Here is a 25,070-nt window from a genome sequence, read left to right as displayed (position 1 = left end):
ATTAATATATATTTGCATCAACGTATGAATAAATCCCAGTACTTTAATTAATATGCAGATTGGCAATGTGTCTTCGATTTACTCACAAGAACTTACGAAACCATAAAGATTTATAATTTTTTAAATTTCTCTGAGCTAAATGTTGAGAAGTTTATTCTGATTATTTCAATATTTTTATGTTTTAAAGTAACTTTGAACTGCTTCTTAAGTTTTAAAAAGTGCATTTATTGTTTCTTGTAAGGAATGCTTTCGATGCGTTTTAATTTAAAATTTGAAAATATAAATTTTGAACAATAATTAAAAGTTCCATTTGCAAAGTACTGTTTCAATTTACGTTGTTACAAGTTTCCTTTTATTACGTCTGTTTACTTGGCATAAAAAGCGCAACATTTTTATTAAATATTTCAGTGATTCTCAAACTACACCAGCTTGTGTAAACACTTTAAATTATCGCTCATCTTCTGATTTAAAGCAATATCCTCCTTTAAATGCATTTCTGAAATTTAGATGTAATTCAAAATTTATCCCATTTCTGAAACACTGAAAATGTGATTATAACATCTAATGTGAACTAAGGCTCTTTCATTATTTCTCTTAATGTTTTCGACTTTAACTCGCAATGAAGCTCTAATTTATTTACTTATTTTATATATTTATTTTATAATTATTAACTTTAAATAGATGCAAAGAGCTTGAAGACACTGCTTTCGAATTACTTGTTGGAATTCCCCCATTTCATGTAGCGATAAAAAAATAATAGATAAAACTCTGAAGTTTCTCCCGAAACTATTATAGTACTTAATAGATTAAAGAGAAACGCGATTTCAATTTCAACTTTCGCCTTTCTTGAACGAGTCAAAAACCCTCCTATATCTAACAAGATTAACAACGATAACGATCTTTCATCAAACGGCTCTGCATTCGAGTTGACAGTAATGAATTTCGGGTGTTCGTTATACAGCTGATGTTATTGATAAGCCTTCAGATCAATATCTCTGCAAGATGTGTGCAGTGATTATTTCTATCTCGACCACAATCAGGGCTTTGATTGCTTTTAGTCTGATTCCCAACTTCTTTAACTACATTAGTAGCACGCGTAATTACATTGCCTTATGCGCAGAGATTATGATAATACAAAAGTATTTGAAGAAACCCTTAATACTGATGAATGGTATTTATGCGTTAATAACTACCCCATTTTTGTTATTATTTTTTAATTAAAAATAAGTCTCTCGAAACCCATACAAATTAAATGAAATTTTATTTTAATTTTATATCCAAAGAAAGCCAAAAGTTTTATTGAAGTCTTACTTAAGTTATCCTGATTTTTAGGGCACATTTGACAGTCTCTGACTTAGAGCACAAATTTAAAAACAGTTATTTCCTCCAAAATTTAGCGAATAAATTTATTTAGGAAACATTTATAATCAGGTTTATTTTAAGTTTAAATTAAGAGTTAAGGTGAATTAAAAGGTTTAGACCCATTGTTTTGTATTATTCTTTCCGTCCTTACTTTTTCGGCATTTCTCCTTCGAGAGTTATGTAAATTAATTTACATATCGGTTTGGTGAACTGTTGCACGAGCGCTTAGATCACTGCTAGTCCCTGTGTCGTCGAACACTACAGCGGCAAATTCTATTACTGCATCATCTTATGCATCTAGTGATCCAGTTTCCTCGAATTTTTTAATCATACTTCTCAGGGTTACAACAGACATTGGACCTTTATGCACGTTATACCTTCTAAATTCTAAACTCCGTTGCAGTTTTGGATTGTCTAATTTAAAACACGCTCAATTGAGTTACAGGTTGAAGCAAAGCAGGCACTTGTGCTTCTATGTAGATTTATTAGATCTCACGGGGCCTTGCCAACTGCTAAGCTTCCTCCCCAGTTGGAATTTCGAGACACGATATCCCGGAATAGGAGGTCTTAGTCTCCCCCCCTCAGTCCCCTGTAACTAACCTCTCGAGAGAATTTCCTTTCGCTCTGTATTTTGAGTGTCCCCTTGCCGCACCGACACGATATGCTTACAAATATTCATGCCTTTTTCGGGATTCGGACCCTGGCCCTTCGGTAAGGCAGTTAGGGTTGTAGAGTCATAAGGCTATTTTAAAGTAGGAGATGTGAAAAATGTGCAGTGCCCCCGCCGGAACACGAACCCTGGACCTCTCCAATGCACGTCGATTATGCTTCCAATTACATTACGAAAGCATGCAGAAAAGAGAAAAAAATACTTTACAGCGTATTAAGCACAAATCAGCAGTCAGTCAAAGAACAGCTGACACAACGTTCGCTCTCCCCTTTTTAAAAGGAAAGTGTGCTCTATAAAATTTGTACAATCTAAGTAGTTTATACAAATTTCCTCTCGCGTACGTGACAGCAAGGCCTAAAATCTCTCCTATCGGTGACTTTTGGTACTTATTCCCTTCACCCTGTAATTCATCTCCTCATGCCTTCTACATTCTGAACATGAAATTTGGTTTCATTCCATTCATTAGTTTTACAGGGTGTTTCACGAAGGAACTTTGAAACTAAATAACTCGGAAACGATGACAGATCGAAGTATGAAACAAGTGGCATGTTTACTAAAAAACCCGTAAGAATCTGATACAGAAACCTAAAAAAAAAAAAAAAAATAGTTACAAATTGTGCTGATAGATGGCACTGCAGATGGCATTTCCATAAGTAGGCTGTGCAATGTAGCTATTGCAAACTCTCGTTGCATTCACATCAAAAGAGATTCAAAATATAAGCCTTTCACACAACACACATGTCGCAAACGAAGAATGAAATTCTCAGTCACTTTTCTCTGTAGTGTAGTACTAGAAATTGACACACACGAGCTTGATAAATAGCCTCCTCCAGCTCATCAAGTGTTAAAAGATTGTTACGGTAAACAATGTTCTTCAGTGTGCCCCACAGAAAGTAGTCGCAGGGGATGAGGTCAGGTGAATAAGGAGGACAGTCGATTCATTTCCCGTTAACTGTCGAATAGTTCAATGCAATAACTCTATCATCCAAATATTCCTTTAGTCACAGCTGTAAGTCAAAAACATGTTGTGTATGGTGTGGGTAAGCCCTGTCTTGCATGAACCATGCTGTGTCTGGTTGATCATTCAGCGCTTGTTGAGTTGCGACAAATTGCTTCAAAAGCGCAGTATATCGGTCAGTCGTCACCATTTCTCGCAAGAAAATGGGCCCAAAGTTCGGGGCAATGGAGTAGTCGTGCGTGAGACAAATGTATGTTTTCGATACCCCAAAAGGGCAAGTTGTGTCTGCTAATGACACCGTCCAGATGAAAATGGGTCTAGACTGTAAACGATATATTTGGCTGTCATCGAAAACAGAAACATCAAATCATCTTGTTAGCAAAATCCTCTCTTTGATGTTCAACTTGAACTAGTATAGCGTGCCGCCATTGAATCTTGTACGGAAACATGTGTAATGTCTTCTGGAGGATTCTGTAAGTGCTGGATGGCCTGATTCCGAATTCAACTGCTAGTCAGCGGACAGATTTATTCGGAATGATGCTCAGTAACTGCAGCAAGTCTCGTTCCATTTTCAGGTGTATCAGACTTTCACGTGTTTCTGTATCAAATTCTTATAGTTTTTTTTTCTTTTTAATATACATACCACTTGCTTCATGCTTCTATCTATCATCGTTTCCCAGTTATTTATTCTAAAAGTTAGTGGTCCTTTGTGAAACACCCTGTAGCTCCAGATGCCTTCAAAGGGAAAAGTTAAAAATTGTATAACTACCCTGAATGTACACCATATCCTCAAAATTCCTTATCCGGCACTTATTTTTGCAACTGTTGGCTATAGATAGATATATATATACTTCAAATTACAGAAATGTTTTAAATGATGCAAATATTCACATTTTGACATATTTCAATTAAAAAGAATAAAAATAGAGAAATATAACTTTTTATACATTTTTCTACTAATATTTCTAATCGCTCTACTAATATTTAAGAATTATAATCTCGCTCTACTAATATTTAAGAAATTTCTCTGTTCATTATAAAAAATGAAAACAAAAACTTTGGTTCCCGCGCGATAAAAATTCACCGACCTATTTAATTTCAAAATTTCCGATTTTTCGCGTCATATTCAGTTTGTACTGAGGGGTCGGCTAATAAATGAATCAGAATAATTCAAGGGTGATTTTTTCCCATTAAATGGTAATTAAGGATATTATTTTGTGGTTGACCTGTGCCTTTAGTTTATAATTTGATACATTTGATATGCCGAAGAAATTTTCACAGCTATAATAAGTTTTCAAAGGTCTAAAATATATTATTAATATTTTTATAAAGTTTTATTGTATTAGAATCATAATCTAGCATAATCGTACACAAAATTCATTAAAGTGCAAGTATTTTTCGTTTTCAACTAATGCGAATAATATTACGAGTTGACTGCCAATACTAATGTTTGCCAATGTTCTTTAGAACATGATTTCTATAAGATTCTGTGAATAAGATCTGTTTTCTGAAAAAAAAAAAAAAAAAAAAAAAAAAAATACATTTATCAATATTTTTACAATAATCTGCATAGTAATGCTCTTCATTTAATGTCTTAACATCAGAAATATTTTTCTAAGCTGCTATTTTATTTTTAGTGTCATGTAAATCCAAGCACTTCGCTGTTTAATTTGTGTACTACCCCTGAATATGATGTTCAACTTAAATATCAAATACTTCGGTGAACTTTTGTCGTACGAGAATCACATTTTTGTTTTAAATAACGCGTAGAAAATTTTTCTAAATATAAATACAGGGACAGGAGGAACATATAAAAAGTTACATTTCGCAATTTTTACAAAATTGGTTAATCTAAATTGAAATATGCCAGAGACATGAATATTTACGTGATTTAAAACATATATGTGATTGGAAGTGTTTATCTACGGCCGGCAATAGCAAAAATAAAGACCTGGTAAGGAATTTTGTCGTTACGATGTATAATACAAAGTCGTATAATTTTCGTAATACAATGCGTGGTCATAGATAAAAGAGCTTCTCAGAATTTATCTACTTCTCTAATTGCACATAGGATTGTTGATTTTCCTTCAGTTTGGAATACACCAGAGGCTCAATTACTCTAACTAACAGATTTATGGATGATTTTCTATAGTCGAATATCATATATAAAATAATTGTTTTAAGTAATGTATGTATGCAATGAAAACCTCCAAGTTGTCACCCTTATAACACGTTTCCGAAGTTCTCAAAATACCTCAATATTTTACCCCTATAAACTTGCTCCAATTTACCCATCCTTATTCCTGGGTACATGTACCTTGCTACGTCAACTTTGAGTGTCTACTTACATTCTATCATTATATCCCTTTAATTCACCTAAAAAAATTCTAAAAGTTACGAGACAAACATTAAATCTAAATTCTTTTAGTGTCTCGCTCCAATACAACTCTAGCAAATAGCGGCTAAAAAATGAAATTTATTTCTATTTGGTGTAGAAGTTCCAATTTCTTGAAATGTTCAGAAGGTAAGCTGACTATTTGTCCTTTTTTCTGTCTTTAAACTAAAATGTACTAAATTAAACTAAAATCTGATCAGTTTAAAAAAATGGCTTCGCGTTAAAAGCAAGAATTTAGATTACTTATTTATATCTGTATAGATAATTAATATGGTAGAGAAATATATGATTCGGTGTATTTTTCGGTTTCTTTAGTTCTATACAGTTGTTTCTCTGTTAAGCATGAAAAACACTAAAAAATTTGCATAAGATTGATAAAAACATTGATATCTAAATATAAATTTGATCTAATTAATACTAATTAAAAAGTATTTTTGACAAAGGTTGTTTATGCTAAGGCACACAATGAATCAAAATCTTCTTCTTGTAGCAGTTCTTGTCTTAATCTTTTTTGTTATGATTATCTTAACCATTTTCGAAATCTTTATAAAATTCATGTAACTAAAGCCAAATGGTAGCTAAGTATATATAGTATATATACAGAGAGAGCTTATATGGTAATATTTGAGGTATATTTATATCTTATCTGTTATTTTTTTCATTATTTCACTGTTGAAAATTTTTATTTGGTGTTTGCAATCTCTTCCTTATTTTTTTTGCTAGTGATACTATGTAAAGAACAGCGTAGCTACGTGGTATGCATATAGTATACCAATCATTGATATTCTACTATTTTATTAAACTAACTTTACTATTAACATAAGAATTATCTATTTCATGCTATCTTATTTTTTTTCTCCTTTTTGAATGAACGTTTTTCCAAGTATAATAATCTTTTTATGCAAAACGAATATAGCAGAGTTTCGTACCAGGAAAATTAATTACAGATTCGGAGGAGGGGGGAACTGTTAAGTGGAATTGTGGTTCATTACTTCTTTACTATTAGAGGAAACTGTAGTTTAATTCACGGAACTTGAGATATTTAAAGGCCTTTACTTATTTCTTCTTCACGTTCCTGCAGAGACGAAAATGCTTCATGCAGAGTATGATGATCTCGTCATGTGGAGTTAGTTAATCTTAAGACATAAAGGCATATTGTTCTTTCGTGGGGAGTGCAAATGAAATTGTACTCACAGTAATAAAGTCGTGTGCACCAGGGAAAAGATTTCATTGATCTCATTTTTCGCAGAAGACGTACATAAAGCATTTAGGGTTAAAAGAATAAAGTTAAAATTAGATAAGCTCACGGAGTTCGTGCTCAGGAGCTGAAATGATACATTCTTTCAATGCTGGAGAACATAACTTAGAACCATAAACTTTGGAAAACCTAAGAGCTGCATTGTTGGAGTAACAAAGTAACAGATCTCTAAACAGCCATAAATGGTCTTGATATGATAGTATCACGGCTCATCAGCTTTTAAAAAAGACAATGTTACATATCGATTGTTAATAGTATTTCATCTAGTCTGACTCTAAGCACTGAAAACGTTCCTTGAGATTACTGAAATGCATCACTGAAATTATTATTGGCAGTTAAAAAGTAAAGCATTTTAAAAACGTAGTATTATGACAGTTACTTTTTTGGATCAGTGTAGTGAAAAAGAAAAAAAGCATTGTGTAATTCATAAAATGTAAAAAACCGTGTACACCTATATTAAGTAGATTCATAAAATTTGGATTTTGGCTGAGGCAGAACCCAGATAGGCAGCATGCAGCTGCCCTTTTAAAGCCTGAAGTAATCTTATAATAATTTCTGCGTGTAATTTTTTATTTAAATTTAACTTGATCTTGAAATGACCGGATGAATCCTTCACATTTCCTCCTTTTCCTTGAGGAGGGGGAGGAAACATATACCGTCTATGAGCAACAATGCTGCAGCTCCCTGTCCAATGTCTTGCAGGTATATTGTTTGGTAACATGCCACCATAAAATCTGCTTTCTGTTTGGACGCGATCCTATGACTTCCAATCCACGGAAAGGCACTTTTCTACTGTAACATCGGTACTCAGAGACAACTTCTAATAATGACTACTTGATATGGACAAAATGAATTTTTCCTTATTTTCAGTTTGGTTGTGATTTGACTCGATGCTCTCTGCACAACTGGCTATAAAATATAAGTTGAATTATTGGGAAAATTAAGAAGTAAGAGTATCTACCAAGATAGTGTGATAAATGCAATGTATGATTTACATTTCCGTGTGTATGATTTCTTTTTTATATAACAATATCCAACGTCTAACTGCTTTTCAAACTGTTAAACTATTCCGAACATTATGCTTTCTTAGTAAAATAACCACTAATGTGGACAAATCCACTGAACTTTCACTTTATGGTGCTTTATTTCTTAATCAACGACATTTAAATCAATTATACGCTATGTTAAAATTTCACAGTGCTTATTTATTTCTCTTTTCAAGATTTGGCTCATCAGTAATAAAAATGAATAACAGTCACTGAAATGGATAGTTTAGGGCCTTGTTCCCAAAAGAACTGGCTGACTAACGGTTGTTTCCAAGCCTTCAAAACGTTTAATTGGATAAAACCACTAAGAATAGATAGCCTCGCTGCTTGTTCCTTTTGGAACGAGTTAAGATTATTTTCAAAGTCTTCGTAAAATTTAAATGATTAAACCCACTAAACAGGGACAGTCTCGAGACTTATTTTTAGAAAAATGGCCCGACTAATGGTTGTTTTCGAAACTTTTATAAAGTCTAAAGTGAGTAAGAGTCAATTTCGTTTCGAAAGTCCTTTATGGGACTAAAGAAGAATAACTCGCCCTTTTTGTTACAATTATTCACATATCTAGCTATTTTTGAAAATTTCCAAGAGATTTTTGTTTCAGTACTCAGTTACAAGAGAGCACAAAGTGTTCTGTGTGTTTTCTTGTTGTCATTTCAAACTTTAGATTACTGTTGTTTCACAAGACCATGCAGCTACGCTTTATAATAACTGGTCAATCAGATATTAACGTTTGCACTTCAAATTTTTCTTGAAAGATTATTTTTATTGGTTCAGTAATTTACGTTATTTATTTAATCAGCTTCAACAAGAAAACACCTTGTCTTGAGAAAATAGAAAACATAAGAAATTACCAAATAGCATAAAACGAATTCGTTCCGAGTGGTCGCATTTTTCTCACTTAATTACGATGTCTATAGTTAGTAAAAACTGTGTAAATCACAAAGTTTAAAACTAGCTATGGTATCCAATGCATCTATGTTTTATGTATTTTTTGTTGTAAAAGTTGCATTTTTCGTTTTATTAAGGCAGGTGTTTAGCATTTCTTATTCTTCTTTTCATCGCACCTTCGTGATATTCCTCGGCGTGTCATGACTTATTTAAGTAGCTCTTCCGAGAATTGAAATGAATTAATGAGCCGGTTCCTGTCAGAATGTATTCCGTAAAATGCATACCGTCTTGCGTGATTTGTCGAAGTTAACTAAGATTTTCAGCTAAAATAGCTTTTAAAGATTATTTACAACATAATCTCATTAAACCTTTCAGAAACATAAGGTGACAAATATTTTACAAATCCAAACATTTATTTATCTCAAAGGGTTTTTCAAAGTCATAATGCTTATTTATGCAAAATTAATTCAAACTCTAGAATTTATCTGGAGAGAAAAACCAGCAACATTTCGTTAGTTATGGCAGTTGCGCATGAATATGGTAATTTGAAAATGAATTCTATTGTTCATTTTTGACACTTAAAAATAAATGATAGAACCGTGTTCTTGAAGTGATTCGCTGAAGAATGTTCCGAAATATTTGAGGTCTAAGAACTTTAAACCTTATAAGTTTCAGGCAGGTGTTTAATGATTCTTGAAAATACTTCTCCACTAAAAGTGAAAAATCAAAATTCCACATTATATATTGTTCGTGCGATGAACTTTAGCAATGAAAGATAAAGTAAGAATATAGATTTTTCGACGTGTATGTTACCTTGAATGCTGTTGAACGGTTGTTGGGAGTACGATTAAGTTTCAGGAATTCTATGTATCACGCGTTTGCAGAATTTTCAAGTCATATTTTTTCATGTTGCCATGTAAATCTGAGTTTATGATATGCTCATAGGCTTTGTCTCAGCAAAATTATTTTTTGCCATTATGCTCTAGCTGTTGGAAACTGAACCGATAACATTAAGACTGCGATCTGCTATTTAATTATTTATTTTTCTTAACCTTTTTTATGAGACAATCTTAACGCTTAGCCTCCTGTTCTTAGCCCCTGCTTCCCATTTTAGTTTTAGTTACAGCTTTCAATTTCATTCTCATTGAATTATTTTCTAAGGTGAATTAGTTTTCTTTCACAAAAATGCTTTAACATTTTGGAGGATGTTTATCACGTCTTGTTTAAAGCGTAAACTTAAGTCTTGGTGCTTGTTAAGCTTGTCATTTCAAGCAATTATGAGGTTTTAATATGAATTTCTTCATGATAATCATGTATCAGTCTGTCACTTCAAGCAATATCCTTTAAGCCTAGTTTTATCTAGTAACAGAGAACAGTGGCAAGTCCATTAGGATGTCATATTTATTAAATAATATAGCCTTCCTTGCTATAACACGAACCTGATTATTACCAACAGCGTTTCTAGTCTTTATGAAATGAGAGACTGTAAAATGTAGAAAATTAGAAATCTGGTAAACTACGTACCAACGCACACTACATACAATTATTATTTTCAGCAGCGTTATTTCACTCCATAGCATGCATCTTGTTGTAACTGAAAAACATCGCATATTATGCTCTAAATCCAACACCCATATGCAAATTATATTAAATCCGACATCCATGTATAAATTATATTAAAGTCTAAAATATACTTTTTATTTCCCTTCTACCGTTAAAACCCATTCGTAAAAGATATATGACGTGGAATTCTAAGATGTCGTCCATCCATTTTATTTTGAGTGACTGTGGTTCTAACTTCTGCTTTTAAAGACTTCGCCCAGCCTAATCAATTTTGATCAAAGTGCTGTCAATATCAGCAATTTAGTGACTCTAATCAAAAACGCTTCACGGTTCGTTGAGCTGCCGAAACACTCCTCTTAGCATATCAAACTGAAGTCAATCGTAATGTGGTTATACTGTCAGTTGACACCTTCAGATCACTTACCGGAAGATTTCAACGATGATAAGTAATTCGTTTTAGAATTCGGCTGATGAATATTTTATGTTGTGGACACACCTTCCGAGTCTTTCAGTCTGATGTTTCTTTTTTGATATAGATTGACGGCTTACTTGGACCCGTCAAGATGATTTCATTTATGTCGAAGTATAAGACATTAATTGAGAAATCTATGTAAAACTAGTCATTTCTCACTCGACATCTGGGGTGTTGTCAAATGCCGTTTCTTCGTAAACATAAACATAATTACTAAACGTTCATATAATATGACAGGATGGCTTCTGTTGTCAGTCTCTTAAGCTGAATTTAAAATTCTTTCGTATGAGTTTGATTTCTGTAATTTCACTATATTGGGACGTGAATACTGACAAGCTGTTCAGGTATTACTCTTATAATTATTTGCCGATATTTTAAAACCTTTGCCCAAACAAGAGCCATGCGAGTTGACCTGATATTTTTAGTCATTGTCGTATCGCACAACATTTAAGAACATAAAAACATAAAATGTATAATAATTCTTCTTCTGATTAGATTGGGACAAAGCATACGAATTCTATCTGCCTTCCTTGCCATTTTTTGCTACATGTAATTAATAACATTTTGTGCTTAGGATAACACCAGTGTTTGAACTATACACAAATACTTCCAGCGCGAATGTTTTCTATTTTCTGGGTTAATGAGCTGGTGACAATTTTGCATGGGTAATTAGACTACGCAACCATTTTAATGACAAGCAATAAATAAATTAAATGGATAAGTTTATTACTTTTTGATAGGGGGAAAATAATACTTCCCTTGCATTTTCACGTCGCTTACTTTTTCCTAATGTAAGGGCTTAAAAGTTCTGAAGCTGTTCTGATACTGTATAGAAAGAAGATAAATCGGTTAATGTGTTAAATTTCCCGTTTTTCAGCTTCGAATTATTAGTCTTAGATAATGTGTAGAGATTAGTGTGTCTAGCAGTTATCGAAAATGTCTACACTCTTACTGGACATTAAGCTAATTATCGCTAAGTCTAAAATAGCATCTAATATTTGGGAAACGTGTAAAAGACCCTTTATTAAAACTAAATAAGACCAGAAGATACACTTTGCTCTTGCAACTCAGTCAGCCCTTGTAGCAAGATAACCTAAGTTAACAAAAAGTCAAATGTCAAATTTAAATTAAAAATAAAGTAGTAGCCAAAGGCTACAAAATCAATTTAACGCAAAGTTGTCTCAAAATTTAATCGACGTGGAATTCAGCTATCGACAATTATAATGCTAGGGCCGAAGAAAAGAACTCTTATCTAAGATGGCAACCTAGGCTACGAGAGGCAGAATACGCTGTCTTACAATCTAAAAACTTCATACAACTAAAAACAACATGAACTAAAATTACTGGTTAATTAACATTAAGGAACCTCCCATATTAAATTAAGAGGCTTTTTGTAATGAATGGCATTAGGTGGTTCACTGATTATGGCAAAGCAAGCTTCCTAATTAACAAGGTGAATTTGTGGAGAGTTTTCTATCTATTTTAAATATATATGTAAAAAAAACCCCACGAAAAATCCAAATTTAAGGCGTCTATTTGCTGGGAACCTGGGGTGATGTACCAGTGATCAAGAGTGTCCCCTATTCAGTCACTAGTCGACCGATAGCTGGAGAATGATCTTCGCATGTTTTACATGATTATCAGTATTCACTACTATTTTTAAGTTATTTACTAAAGCTTATTTAAGTGGTGTTTCTAAATGTTTTTTGCGATCTTTCGCATATATTTTCACAAATCATTGAAATGTTTAGAAAAATTGCGTAATGAAAAGTAACAGAAAAAATTTTTAAAAAGTAATTCTATGTAAAATTCTATGTAGATTCTATGTAGTAATTCTATGTAGATTCTATGTGTCTGATTGAAACTGCATTACTTGTAAAATATTTCACTCTGTAGAAAAAGATGCTTTTTCGAGTACTTGATAGTATTTCAATAATATAGTTTTGGAATTTAATTTTCCCTAATCTACAGAAAAACAAAATGTGTATACTTTCAAAACCTTCACTGTATATGATACATATTCTTCTTTAATTGATAAATAACCTAGAAGTAGGCCTCAATCAAAAGCCTTCTAGCATACCCTTTTGATATGATCTTTGTAAGGTTAAACCTAATCACCTATTTAACGACGCCTGCTTTAACTTTCCTTTGATAAAACAAATTTTCATCTTCGCTTTTAACATAAGCCTAAACTCCAAAAATATAAATAGAAGGCAAACTAAAAGGTTTCTGGCATTACAAAATGAATAACAGCTATACATTTGCTTTGAAAGTTTTGATTCATCCTGTATCTAGGATATTCCTCAAATTCTGTTTCAAAAACTGGAAGATGAAGAAAAGTTGTAGAGTTCGCACTTCTGTGCCAAGCTCATTAAAGATGTTCTTTACAAATTATCCTAAGTTTGGGGCTCATCAGATTAATTTCAGCTAACTTATTTTATATAAACGAACTAATTTATTTTATCTAATTTAATTTGGAATTTATATTTCGTGAGGAAATTGTAGTTTTACTCTTGACTGGAACTTCACATCTGAATTCTTTCCTGGAAAGAAAAGTCATTTAGTTCAATTTTGTGATAAACGATTTTAATACATATCATTCATTTTAGTTCACATAAGTCAGTTTCATCTCAGCATAGAGTACAGCTAAATTACAGGCAAATTATTATTCTTTCCAGCTTTATGCGAGAACACGTGTATAATCTGCTATACAGTATGGAACTACCTCTCAACACAACTAAACAAGGGTCAAAATTGTGTTCTATATACTTCAAAAGCGTTCTAAAATGGTGGTTGAACAGTACAAAATATATTTCTTTAATATATAACTTAAAAGCACTTTTAAATCAAATGCATTCATTTTCACATAGAAACACATTTTTGTCTTGATACTGTTTGTTTGAATTCAGTAATCATATTTGACTGTTTACAATTTTAAAGCAGGTACAACATATTTATGGCCAAGTTTGGCAATTCCCCCCCCCAAAAAAAAATCTTTTTTTATCACTTTATATTTAAATTGCTAAAATTGTCACATGGACAACAAAAGTAATTTTTTTTTCATATGCACAGTATGTTCCCCTAAGATATATTAAAAATATTTTAACATGTAGAACAGTAGCTCTAATAACAGAAAACGCACATTAGTGTAAAGAGCAAATCTGAAAGCTATAAACTCAGAGTATATTAACTTTTGAGCAAAAGTTCTCTTTATTTTTTAAAACTAATGTAACTGGCCATATGATCTTATGTATCCAGATATGTTAGAGGAATATTCTGTGCCTCAACTTCATGAAAGAAACATTTTTCAACATGTTAGAAATAGCTTTCATTTTGCAACTTATTGTCCGCGTATTCTTGGATTACTATTTCCTTGCAGGAGGGCACTAAGCTAAGATGAATGTTTATTGCTTGACGCTACTGGGTAACACAATCTTACCCAATCCACCGTTTTTCTTAAGGGATTTATTAAAGATAACATATACTCTATACGTCGTTGCGTTATCTGGAAGACTTACTCAGCAGATTTCGTATTGCAATGAATAACGTGTCTCCAAAAATGTGTTTCAACCCACGGACTAAAGTAGAATATCTATTTTAGTTACCTGACATACCGTCAACAGAGTTTTATGGAAGAGTATAAGGACAGCCTTAAAGAAACAGACACTTTCAAAGCTTTATTGAAAGAAGAGTTTTAATATCAAGTATGTCCTGGAGTTTGCATGTTTAAGTTACAAATACTCTACGTGTTACCTTTTTCTAATAATAAGGCAGATATTCTCGCGATAGTCACGTTCTTTCCAAACATATCTCGGTATCCCAGTGACAACAGTAACAGCAGTTGTTGCGATGCATTGTTTAAGATTTCCCAAACACGTGAAAAAAAGATGAAGAAGACCTCTGTTCATAATGCATCTCCAAAAAAAGATAGTCTCTTGGTGTTTAATTCCACTTTTTGATGGCTAAGATGTCTGGTGTGCTGAACAGTCAGCCCAATGCCGAAGCAAATTTTTATTTATATCATGCCCTGAAAACAAAGTTGAATTTTTTACTTTACGAAAGTAACAAATTTGTTTTTGCATATTCAAGCACACAAGAACTATTTTACCCCTACCTTGATTAGAGACTACGTTACTCGACTGAACTAAACAACGCTCAAGTGATGGTACCATCCCGAAAGACGTTCTGAAACTAAAGCTCTTCTCTAAGACGGTACTAAATCTTCGTGATAAAAGGAAATACTTTTCGATTTGTAAGAACTTGATTTATTTATTTCTTCTAGGTTAACTCTGTATTAGATGTGCAAAATAACTCTGTAAGCTTAGCACCTGAAAGAAACGGTGCCGCCTGCGAAGTTTAGAATGTATTAAGATTTCTTTTTTTAAATTTGTAGGAGAAACACTGTATTTGCCAATATTGACTTTCTTAGTAAGGTTTTTTAATTCTCTAGAGAAATGTTTTTCTCGAAATGCATTTCTCTATTATTACGGTAAAGGGGAAACGAGTAAGTACTAAACGTTTCAGTCTTCTGTACGATTAACTTTATAGCGTTTTGAAAAGAATAACATTATGAAGGCCAAAAGGAAAATATTTCCATACAGTAAATATATTCATCGAAAATGAGAAAAGCTTGATAAGCTAGTTAAGAATGGAAAGAATTCTTTAATTAACTCATTTACATTTTATTAAAAATTTTATAAGATTAAATTAAGATAAGGAATCTTCAGTTTAAATTAATTTCTTCTTTGTAGGGCTTCATTTTAACATAGTTTCATAACATTTTAACATAGCCATACTCGAGTTTCACACGACAGGTTTTTTAGTCCAGCTATATGAGTGTTTGTTATTCTTTTTGCACTAAGTGAATTTAATTTCATACAATATTTGATATATATATATATATATATATATATATATTTCGAATGGCGGGTACTTGCCTTTTTTCAGAACTGGCTACTCCTAAGGCCAGAAGTGGTGGCCATTTTATTATGGAGGCATCTAATAGGCGGCCATTATTACCTCATATGACGGGGCAGACAAATTACATCCATGCCTTCTCCGGGATTCGAACCCGGGCCCTTCAGTATCGCAGTGAGCTTCCCTAACAGTCTTGGGCGGCTTTTTTATATATATTTTACTTAACGTTTGCATTTTATTACGCAAATGAAGTTTATGTTGGATTCCATGAATTTTTCCATCTCTAATATTTATATAGAAAATTGTTTAAATGTTTGAGAAATTTTATAGCTTGCACATTCTGCTCAGTGAAGTGCCGAATGCGAGATGTCTGTTATCATGAGAAAAACAAAATAATTTAAATCTTCAAAACAAATTAGCTATTCCAGTTCTTTCTCTTTTCTATAAATATGAAATCTGTATGACACCTAAAGCACCGCGTGAGCTGTAAAATTAAATATATACCACTAATAAGGCGGAGGAAAAATAGAGCTAAACAGCTGACCTCTCTTTATACTTCACTGATCTGATTAAATAAATAAAAATATTACATGATATAATTAGAATGTATATTTAAACATTTTGGAAGAAAAAAAAACGATGTGTGTGTAAAACAAAATATTTAAGGGAGAGAAGATGATAATTAAAAATTTACTAATAATTGGCTAACTGGAATACAACAAAAAATAGGTAAAATTTGCCACAGATGTTTATATTCTTTAGGTTAATTATACTCACAGCATCCGATCAAATCATAGCTAACTGGAATACACCAAAAATTAGGTCAAATTTAGCACAGGTGTTTATATTATTTAGATTACTAATACTGACAGCTAACTATACTGACAGCATCCGATCAAATCACGTTTACTTTTCAAAAATGCTGAAGTTTGTAATCTTTCAAATAACAAAATATTTTCACGTACAAATTACCCGAAGCTGATTTTTGACTTTAGTAATTCAGCGACAGAGCTATGTTCGGGCTTTTCGATTTTGTCAAAACAATTTTATTCCATTGGTTCTGGACTAAACGAACCATACAAAAAATTATACGCAAAACCTTTCACCGGGATGGGAATGTGGCTCACCCTCCCCCCCGAACGATAGAGAAGAATGTGATTGTGTACTATTCTTCTGAGAATGCCATAATTCCCCCCCCCAAAAAAAAAGAGTTCTGGGTTAAATTCCCTCGAAATTCACAGAATTGCTCATTTAAGCCAACATCTAAGACTGAGTTTGCTCTAAGTTGGCTTTCTTATGTATAATACTTTTATTTATAACGCTTGATTATATTTTGTTTTGTTGCAAAATTATTTTTGTTTTGTAGTTATTTATAATTATAAAAGTTCTCAAATAGAAACTTTCAAAACATCAATTTAATATTTTTCCGAAATTTTATATTTTCCGGTACATTTATGAGGCAGGCCTTATCGTTGCGCTTAATATTTTCTGAATAGTTCTCTTCGTACGCTGAGGAAATGTTATTGAAACATTCAAAAGAAAATTCTTTTTCTGCTTAATTCTGCCTTAAAAAATCTCTTAACTTTATTTAATCTTACAAAATACTTCTTGTGTTTCAGCGATTTCAGTACATTAGTCGCAGGATGTTTTGAGACACAGTGTATCATGTAATATCAATTAAAAGTTAATTTTAGGTCTGAAATAATATTTTTTCACTGTCTAATTTAATATTTTGCACAAAACACAGAACAAACTGCAGAATATTTTCTGTTCAAATTTTTATTTAAATTTACCCTTAAAATAATTACTCTTCGCTTTGGCAATGAAATCAGCGTTTTAAAAATAGCTGTCGTTTCCACCTCAGAGGAAACAAAACGATTTGCCGATATGCACTAGATGGCGCTACTGGTTGTATTACTTTTGCGCGAATAGCCTCTTAAACGAGAGTTTTTTTTTTTTTTTTTTTTTTGTTTTTCTTCCTTTTCTTTAACTCACTCTAGGATGAAAAATTCAAGGTAATTCAGTTTCAGGATATGTCAATATTTCGTTTATCAGGAAAAAGCTAGCTGAAAATTTTGTGCAGAACAAAATTCTGTTTTAATTTTCACATGTAAACATCGACATACCGTATCAGATTATACGATGTTATTAAAGTTCAGTCCGTAGAATTATTCATCTTAATTACTTTCGAACACAAAGAAGGTTTTCTTCCAGGGATTAAAATATTTGGTATTTAGTTTATACCTAATTTTCTGAACAGTGGATTTTAACATAAACTTATTATATTAATGGCCTACTTCTATTGTTAAAGTATAACAGACTAACGAATGGAATACATGGCTAGATTGAAAGGAAACATTTGACAAAGAAGTAAAAAAAATTATTACTTTGTCTTGTGCAAAATAAATAACAAAGCAAATTTTTTTTTTTTTTTTTTTTTTTTTTTGTTCATCTTCTTTGTCTCACTCCATCAATAATTTTCTTTAAGCACCTTTGTTAAATTGAAGTATTTCGCTCTTTTTAACATATACTTTATTAAAAAAAATAATATATTTGAAGAAATGAATTAAACAGTATGCCAAAGTTATCAGAAAATTTCAGTATGCAAATTTTCTACTGAAAATTTATGTTAGAGTAATCTTTGTTTTGCTATTCGTCTGAATCATTTTCTGCAGTTAAAATTCTGAAATATATGATTTTATGAGATTACACTTTTCAAGATCAAAAACTAAATAAAATAAATAACTTTTAACCACTCTAACCATTTCTCATAGATACGCACGCAAAGAATAAGCATTTTTGGGGTTGGGACATAGATTCGACAAATCTATCAATAACTCGAACTTAGCTTCCTTGTTGAGATTTACATATACATATATATTACAATATATTACATATATATTACAATATATATGTATATTGTATGTATAGAAATATTTACATATATATATATATATATATATATGTTATAAAAATATAAAATTAAAAGAATTATTTTCCTTTTTCTGAAACCCTAATTCAGAACTCATCAGGGGAAAATTAATTAAAGTTTCATAAAAGTCAACTGATATGTTTCGAATACATGTTTCGTTCTTCTGAATCATTTGAGATCAAAAACCTGAAAAAGATTCAATTAAATTTTCATTTAAAACATAAAAATTCATTTAAAACCTAAAGATCGAATCTCAAATGTATCTGGAATTTTCCCTACACGCATTCGAAACACTTAAAAAAAAAGAGAAAGAAATTAATAAAGCATTACATTATGCAAAACTGACTACTCAAAAAAACAAAATTTGTGAAATATACATTAAATGTAAATCCGACATTCAAAAGCAATTACAAATTAATGAGCAAAATAATACACTTTTAAATCAAATTATCATTTCTGTTTTAAGTGAATTTTAATGTTTTAAATGAAAATTTAATTGAATCTTTTTTCGGTTTTTGATCTCAAATGGTTCAGAAGAACGAAACATGCATTCGAAACATATTAATCGACTTTTATGAAACTTTAATTAATTTTCCCTGATCAGATCTAAGTTAGGTTTTCAGAAAAAGGAGATTATTATTTTTTTTATTTTTACATTATAATTTATATATATATTTCCTTTTCGCAATTTTATTTTTCGGGTTTGTTTTACTGATAAATTTTTATATTAATTTTGATTTGTATAAACGCAATGTTAGACATCTTATCACAGTTGCAATTATTAATATTGTTGGGAAATTGCTTTGCTCTGATTCCAATTTAATTTCAACTTTAGTTGTTTTAAGTCTAATTTATATTAGTAAATATTTGTAAACTAAATCGATTAGAAGCAGTAATATTAATGAAATATCAGAAAAACGTTTTGAGCTTGGATTCGCACTGACTAAATCCCAAAGTGTCAAGTCTTTTCAAGGCCCCTTTCTTTGACATTTCATTGATATTCATCTGTGGTACAAAGTAATGAATTTTATACGAGCGACCAAGAAACCTCATTGAATATTCTTACTATACGTTTTCTGTTTTACTGTACTTTTTTGGTATAAATATTTTAGTAAAAAATCATTAAATATTACATTAAAAAAACAATATTTTTTTTTTAAATTCTAAAAGTTCCCTGTTCTGTTATCACTTTTAATTTCTAGTTCAATTTATTTTTCTTTTCTTATCTTTCTGATATTTTTCTTGTGTCTGCTCAGAAAATAATTTTATGATATGGTCTCGGTTGACTTGAAATATCGCACTTTGTAATCAAAAATCCTTGGACTTGGGTTCTGATAATAATGTGCCTGTCGCTTCGAAGAGTTTTGAAACAGATGTCCCGAATCCTACTAATTTTTCACTTGTATTCATATATCCGAGAAGTTAAGGATTAAACGTTAGTCGTGTAAATGCTCCAAACTGCTCATCTTTCAGCAGCGCATGCCAGTAATATTCAGCAGTTCCTTGGAATATTTTCAAGGATTCAACAATAATTTTATATTTTTACTATATCACTAAAAGTAAGTTTTTTTATGTGCTATTTTAAAATACTTTTATTAATATGTTTGGTATTCCAAAATTTCCTTAAAGTATACTTTTAGGTTAATTTTAAAAAGTTAAAAAATCGATGAAAAGTTTTAAATATATATAGTGTACTATAGAGGTTCGTTGCAGTTTAATATTTTTAAATCTATCCAGACTTTCGAATCGGAATGATTATAATATTTATCCACACTCTCTTCGAGACGAGTTGTTCACCAGAAGATAATATGTTGTATCATCCAGCTGATTCATAACTTGCGTGACATGCAATGAAAATGAAATAATTACTCATTTGACTTGAAACGAGGGAATTAAAATTACAATATTCTGATTCGAAAGATAATAAAATGCATAAAAATATGGCTAGTAAACTGAATAAAACTAATGAAAATTCTTTACTTTAAATAACATTGCCAGAGATTTGTTGCCATACTATATGTTGAATTTACTGACCTATCTCAATTATCGTTAATTATAGATATGGTTCTTTTTTATGCAGGGTTTCGTGAGGTCTAAAATGTGTTTCAGGGACAGCACCAAAACAAAGCATTTGGAAAACTTTATATTAAATCCTTTATAACTGCTTATGAAGTTATGTATTAAATAGATGAATTTCAAGCTATATAAAAAGCTATTTCAGAACGAAGAAATGGGGGAAACTCTAATTTCACTACGTATGTACTTTCCTAATTGGTTGTTCACTGTGACTGTGTCAGACTAAACTGAAAGCATAACAGAACTCGATATAGCCAAGCTAAATGACATAACAACTGCTACAGGAATAAATACTTTGTTTCTCTTATTGATAAAGAACATTTTAAGAGAACGAGGGAATTTTTTTATCTTTCTAAGTGATTAAATCAATAAAAAGAGTTATGTGGTTTTTCTCAAGCAAGTAATTTAAATATGAGAACAAAAATAAGTTGAGAATTACTTCAGAAAAGACTTTGATGTAGTTTTCTGTTTTCATATACTTAAAAACTTGCACACTGAAAACTGATAAATATGCGTCATCTGATGAAGCCTTATGATCCATAAAATAAAAAACTTGGCGAAATCTTTGGCGCTTTTCTTGTATCTACAACAACCCTTTTGTTTCGAATCGCACTTTGAATCTTTAGAATGAACAACGAGGTGTGAATCGGCGAAACCCTCTAATTTCCGAAGACCGCTTATTTTCATCGATCACCCTGTTATTTACATCCTTCTATCGATCCAGTATGAAATACGGCCGATTGTCTGTCAGAGCCCTCCGGTATTAAATGGATTACTAAGGATCTGCGAAGATGCTGTCAGCCGTCCCTGTTGTTGATGTTGCCACTGCCTAAGGTTGGGATGTCGATTATTTATTCGGATGTCCGCAATCCGTTTCACAATAAAATGATCGTGCTTTTTGGTATATTTAATATCAATGCACATATAAAGCCTAGAGAGGTACGTCATTTCCTCTATGTTGAGAAATTTGTATTTGTCTGTTAAGGGATTCCTTTTTCATTGCATATTACTTGACACGTCAGCTACAATAAGTTCGCAACACAAGAAATTCCGTTTTTCGATATGAGGAATGAACTACAATAAACAGCTTAAATCTCTGATGGGAAGCCAGTTGGCTGACTTCTGAAGAAAATTAACAGTCACAATAAACTCCTTAAGACTGATACTCCTATATATGTGATACGTTCCGTTTTCTTGAGAAAACGGGAAATGTTAAGATTCATTTTATCTGTTCATAAACCAAACAAGTAACAGGAAGAATGATCGCTTTAAATTTTAATATTAAGTGTGGATTTGTAAATTGTGGCTTTTTGTTTTGCAAATGCAATCAAATTTACTTTTCCGTTTCTTCGATGAATTTACCAGCACCTGAAATTCTGCTAAGATTTTTTAATTATTTTAGATATTTCAATTGATCGCTAAGTCTGACACAAACCCATCTGTATGAACTCTGAAGTGTCACCTTTCATAATTGACTTGATTCAAGCGTTGTTCATTGCAGTATTTCATTATATTTTTTATCTCTGGCAGTACGCTTTCGACTACAGTAGTATCACTCTTTTTAGTTATAAATTCAAACCTTGCTCATCCAATTATTCAAAGGCACAGTTTTTTTTGTCATATTATTCTAGTTGACACGTGGATGTTATGCTACATCTGAATCACTTACTGTAAACTATTTACGGCACACTGTCGCTAAAAATCATACTGCATTGAACATATATAGGCATACTGCTAAAGAAAATCTAATACACGCATAACAGTGTTTTTGGACATCTAAAGTAAATTTAGTAAACAAATATTACTTTTGCATACCGTTTATTGGCTGAAAGGTTTTTGTTTAAGTTTCTTAGAATAAGGGAGTTTCCTGCCAGATAACATAAACATGATATAATGCAGGAGGCGTAGTTATGCCAGAATCCGTTAGTCATATCAATGCTTATTGCAGTAGAATTTACTTTCTTGGTACTGTCTACATTGCATTTCATCCGGGTGTGCCTTGAACGAAAATAAGAAACAGTGGAAAACAAACATCTATTTTGGGCGTGATTTTTCTACTTACTAAATGGAGGCTTCGTGTATTGTGAATTCCTTCTGAGGAATATCGAATTTTCTTCTTGTCCATTTGACAAAATTGTTTATTAGATGATGTAATACTCAGGGTGTATAAGCTACGCCTAAGCAGCTCATTTTTATAGCAACCTATCTGAATGATTTGAATAGGCATTCTGCAAATTTATTTAAGTCATTTTACAGCAAATGCAAGTGTGAGATCTAGGGCATTTGCTAGGAAACAATAGAAGGGGCGGTAAATCGATTGATTTCAGCCTTGTTTGCCATGATAATGAAAAACCGTATACTACACTTAATGTATTTAAGTAGAAGTAGAATTCGAAATATAAACATTACGTATTTAGATCGGGGCTATATTGCCTGAATTGAAGTTATATGATTTTGATCAGCATTCTGCATATCTAGGAGATTTGTTAAGCATCAGGAAAAAATGAAAAGAGTTGTTTTTAATGCTGGTTGATACTGAGGTGTGATATGTAACACGTTTTCTGTGAGAATCAAACTCTTCTCGGTGATATATAAATATACAGGCATACAGATGGCTGCATGGTATAGCTTCTGGAAGCTAGAGAGATTTAATACATCTATTTTAAATGCAAATTTTTAAATGACCTCATCTAAATTTTGTAAAAGGACAGTGAAATAAAATTAGCATCTAAGATTTTATTCTAAGAACTTGCTATTATCCATTTTGTTGCATGTATTAGTATATATCATTTAATTGTTATGCCGCCAGACGGTTTAGTGGTTAGAGGAGTCACTGCGATACCGAAGAGCCCAGGTTCGAATTCCGGAGAAAGCATGGATGTTTGTAAACGTATAGTGTCTGTGTGGCATGAAGGTACTTTAAATAAACTATGAGCCGAAAGTCCTCTCTAGAGGTTGGTAGTAGAGGGATGGGTGACCTTCGAACCTCTCCCCTCCCGCAGTGGTCTTCTTCAAAATTGGGGACGGAACTGAACGATGTCGTATTGTCACACTGTATGCTGCTCTAGGCTCTTGCCAATGGCAGGCGCAGTCTTGCTCTCCTTGCCACGATGAATTTCGTAGGCTTGTTCTTATGTTGCTGTCAAACAACTTAGATAAGTTGTCTGACACATTTACATCAACACATTTAGTTGGTTTGACTTAAAGCTCCAGTCCTGAAGCCGAACTGAGTGCTTCTTCTGTGTAAACTTTAGAACTGTTCCAAAATATATAAACACAAGATGACAACGGAAATAGTTGTCTTATTTTAATGAAATTTAATAATTTCAATCTTCATAGAGAAGACAAAATAAAAATTAGCAAAAACTGTTGGAAGAAAAGCTGTAACGAGATATCACTTTATGCAATGCATTCCGTACAGCTTGTTATCAACATTATTTTTCCCAGTATCTGAAAGCATATAATAAAAGTACCAGGAGATGAAAGCTTTTGTATGTTTGTTGTTGCTTACCAATGGTGACAAGTGAGGCAAATACAGTTAGCCATATGAACTGAATCAGGTTTTAGTTTGGTTTGGTTTATTAGATTACGGCAAAGTTGTTCGAGGGCTATCTGCCTTAAGGAAGGAATGCCTTCGTGGAGGACTTTTTAAGGGAAACTGGCTCGTATACACGTTACACATGGGGAAAACCACGAAAACACCCATGCAGCCAGCCCGTTCGCGGGATTCGAACCTCGGACCGAACTACCAGTGTTCAGCGACGTTACCACTCGGCCGCTGGTGGGCCCCGAACGGAATCAGGAACACATTCAATAAAAGGATTATCCAGATCAATAAAGCAGACTGATTAGAATACATCACTTGAAGGGGAGGAGAGTAATGGTGGACTCTCCGGTTATTTCCTCCCTTAAGTGTATTTAATTCATCTCATGATATGAATTATAGTTTCATGGAAGGGCTTTTTTTGGGGGGGTAAGTGATTACGTCAAAGCAACGAAGGCTATCTGCCTAAGGGGAGGAACGCTTTCATGGAGGAATATGGAAAACGCTTATACGCGTTACACAAAACAACGAAAACGCCCACGCAGCCAGCCAGTTCACGGGATGCGAACCAAACTACCAGAGTTCTGCGACTTTACCCCTTGGCCGCTGGTGAGCCTGGTTTATGAGAGGAATTAAGGGAGATGCATCATATGCATATATTTCTTAATGTTAATTTTTGGCTCAATAGAAGATGTACGAAAAATATTCGATATTATCATGCTAAGCTAAATAGTTTTAGATATGATTCTCAGTTTTAAATTTAAAATCTTTTTTTTTTTTTTTTATTTTGTAAAAATTGTTTTCAGACTTTTCTTATGCTGTTACTAAAAAATGAGCCTCAAATAGCTCGTTGACAGTGAAAATTACTTTTTTCTTTCTTTTTCTTCTACCTCGTTCCTACACGAAAATTAGCCAGAAATTAATTAATTTCCATTCACTAATTAGTATATTCAAAATTTGAACAGACGTTTTCACTCACAAAAGAACTC

General features: G+C 32.2%; 1 protein-coding gene across 4 annotated transcripts in view; it reads left to right on the top strand.

Moving 5' to 3' along the window:
* Positions 1-25,070, top strand: part of LOC118188762 (uncharacterized) — an 819,948-nt gene that overhangs the window by 203,206 nt on the left and 591,672 nt on the right. Inside the window, exon 1 of one of the 4 annotated variants that reach the window (XM_085809662.1) lies at positions 19,879-20,020. The exons of the other annotated variants lie outside the window; for them this stretch is intronic. The gene's annotated coding sequence lies outside the window, so the exon portion shown is untranslated. Of the gene's footprint in view, positions 1-19,878; positions 20,021-25,070 lie in introns of those variants that run through there. 4 annotated transcript variants of the gene reach the window in all.

The sequence above is a fragment of the Stegodyphus dumicola genome, chromosome X2 (assembly GCF_044657685.1).
Source record: "Stegodyphus dumicola isolate Sdum_Otavi_A_Nest chromosome X2, ASM4465768v1".
NCBI classification, from domain to species: Eukaryota; Metazoa; Arthropoda; class Arachnida; order Araneae; family Eresidae; genus Stegodyphus; species Stegodyphus dumicola.
The sequence above is the reverse complement of the archived record's forward strand: the minus strand, read 5'-3'. Positions and strand labels throughout refer to the sequence as shown.